The following is a 3210-nucleotide window of genomic DNA, read 5'->3' on the forward strand; positions in this document are numbered from 1 at the left end:
TAGCTGACTGGCCTACCAGATTTTTTATGCAGTTCAACATACACAGTGACACCAAGGTAAGACAAATGAAGTTCCAGTTGGGATGCCTCCATCTCACCATCTCCCTCCCCTGGATCCTGATCCGTGACTGTCAAAACCAGGAAGAACTGGGGTAGGGTGCTTGATCATGGGGAAAGCTGTTGTGGTTCGCCCGGCAGATGGGAAAGGGGGAAGGTTTCACTTCTTCACAATTTGAATGACATCCTCGTCCTCCAACGTATGGTCTTTACCCACTTTCTGAGGATTTGTGTTTCACAGAGAGACCCCAGAGCAGAGCATATTTAAATTCTTTGATAAGATTTTTGTGAATCTTCATGCAGAAATCCTCCACTGTGGTCCTGGAGTAAGGAAGCACCACTGGGGATGTGTAATCTGGCAACTGGCCTTTGGGTTTGGTATAAATTCTCACTAGTTTCAGGTAGTCCCAGATCTTTTCCAGTAGGTCATCAAAATTCCAACAGTGATGGTCAGAGATGGGTACACAGTGAGGCACCTTATAGATGATATCCAATTCTTCAATGGAGATTTGGTCAATCTTATTTAACACATAGATACAGGGGATATAAACTCTGTTTCCTTCCACTACATCAATGAGGTCATCAGCTGTAACATCACTACGTAGAGTCACATCGGCATTATGAATCTTGTATTCGGCCAGAATGCTTTTCACAGTTTCAGCATCCAGCTCACTCTGGGGGCAAGTGGCTGTGAGATTAATGCTTCCCTTGTACTTCTTCTTAAAGCCAATGTTGGGGGGTTTGCTGTTCAAGCGAATGCCAAAGCCTTCCAGTTCATTTTCAATTATCTTCTTATGTCCCAAGGGTTTCAGGACATCTAAAACAATCAGGATCAAGTTACAGGTTCGGGCCACTGCAATGACTTGATGACCTCTACCTTTCCCATTCTTGGGAAATGATACCTGGGAGATCCAGGAGCTGGATCTTGGCACCTTTGTATCTGATGACACCAGGCACGGTGGTCAGAGTAGTGAATTCATAGGCTGCTACCTCAGAATACACCCCTGCCAGGTTACTAAGCAGAGTTGACTTCCCCACAGATGGAAAACCAACAAATCCAATTCGAGCATCACCTGTCTTGGCCACATCAAAACCTTCTCCTGGACCTCCACTACCACCACCCTTTGGAGTAATGAGTTCTTGACGAAGCTTAGCAAGATGAGACTTAAGCAGCCCTTAGGTGGTATGCTGTGGCCTTGTTCTTTTGAGTCTGAGCCATCTCAGCTTCTATCTCCATGATCTTAGCTAAGGTGCTGCTCATCCTGGCAAGTCCCCCGTGGCCTCCACACTGACTGTTTCTCTTCATACACCCGCGGGCAAACTGCAACGGGTACCAGGCGCTACTGCAGTCCTAATTTTGTATTTTTAGTAGAGACTGGGTTTCTCCATGTTGGTCAGGCTGGTCTCGAACTCCTGACCCCCAGGTGATCCACCTGCCTGGGCCTCCCAAAGTGCTGGTATTACAGGCATGAGCCACCACGCCCTGCCTGGGCTCAAACTTTCTTTTCCTAAGAGTCACACCTTTGAGTAGTACTGTTACATGGTAATCACTACTCAAAAGAAACTAACTTGAGGTTTCCAATAATCAGCTTTCATTTAAAGTCTCTTTCAGCTTGACAAAATAAAAACTTTCAATGTTTTATCTACCTACATCTAAAAGAAAATTAGTCTATATGTGNCTGAACAAATTTCTTAAAATAATTTCAGTGTATAGAAAGCAAGTTATTTACTCTTCTTATTAGCATATCTTATTTTTATATACCCTTTAACAAGCATCTAAGTTAAACTGTTTTATATCCACAGCTACACACTGAAACAGTTTGTCACAATATAATTCACAATTTAAATTATAAAGAGATCCAGTTACCTTTAGTTTTACATGTACTTATATATACTTTTAATATACTTCTTGATGTTTTACAATGCACAAACATTCAACATATATCCTACTCTTGCAGGATATATAACTATGAGAATATTTAGAGTGTTTGCTAATTAAATGGTTCGGAACTCTCTTTAAAGAAAGTCAATTTTAAGAACTTAAGCATACAGTAAAGTACTCCTTCCACGCTCCAATGTTAAAAGATCCATTTATTTCAGACTGTTTCAAAAAAAAAAAATCTAAAATTCATCATAATTCTGCTTAAATTCCATATTAACCTAGGATCAAAAGTTATTTTTAGTTCTTGTTTCTTAAATACTCAAAATGTGCTGCTGCGTAATGTTTTCCTTATATATTTATTCGTTCCACTAACTTGAGGTGGAAGGTACTTATGAGTAAAAATCCTTTCCCAAAGTGGAAATAACATAAAAATTTTGCATAAAAGACACCCGATGTTTCTCAAAGGGTATCTGAGAATCTAATCAGCCTATTAACTTGGTTCAGAATAACCACCAACAGCGAAAGTGAGCTTTTTGTCACTCTATGTATTTTCCCCTGTAAACTAATACCTACATTTTAAATGCATTTTCAAAATGTTTCATTTGGCCATGTGATAATTATTTCGCCTGTAAAAAGCTACAGGATTTTGGTTTAAGAGCAAATAAGAAAGAGTATCTGGTCCATGAGATGGCTAAGTAGAAAGATCCGCACCCTGAAGTTTGTAACCAATAACAAGACAAACTCCAATGCTACCTTGTTCATGTAATCAACAATATGTGAGTCGAAATAAACTAGTGAGCTATACATTTTTGTCTGCATACCAATTTACCAATCAACAGGAGGGGAAGAAATTGCTCAAATGCGACTACTGTTAACAAACATATTAACAAACATCTAAATATTAGACATAATCTCTATTAAAATAGTAACCTACCAATTCTGAAATCATTCCTTCAACTTCTGTTGTTTTTAATCCTCTCTTAAAAACAAACAAACAAAAGAGCAGCCACCTTTAAAATGTAAATTCCTCCCTTTTTCAAAGTAACTTGCCTGGGAAAATTTAATGCGTTAAAATAAAACGTAACCTTTGGGAGGAAGAGGCGAGCGGATCACGAGGTCAAGAGATCGAGACCATGTTGAAACTCCATCTGTACTAAAAAATACAAAAATTAGCTGGGCGTGGTGGCGCGCACCTGTAGTCCCAGCTACCCAGGAAGCTGAGGCAGGAGAATCGCTTGAACCCAGGAGGAGGAGGTTGCAGTGAGCCGAGAT

The 3210-nt window shown here is 40.0% G+C and overlaps 1 long non-coding RNA gene and 1 pseudogene across 1 annotated transcript in view; both read right to left on the bottom strand.

The window, feature by feature from the left end:
* LOC108307632 lies at positions 1 to 1692 on the bottom strand (annotated as a pseudogene).
* LOC108307634 overlaps positions 1 to 3210 on the bottom strand; it is a 21224-nt gene that overhangs the window by 16554 nt on the left and 1460 nt on the right. The gene's annotated exons all lie outside the window — the stretch shown is intronic.

Source organism: Cebus imitator, unplaced genomic scaffold, assembly GCF_001604975.1.
Source record: "Cebus imitator isolate Cc_AM_T3 unplaced genomic scaffold, Cebus_imitator-1.0 Scaffold79, whole genome shotgun sequence".
In the NCBI taxonomy this organism is placed as follows: Eukaryota; Metazoa; Chordata; class Mammalia; order Primates; family Cebidae; genus Cebus; species Cebus imitator.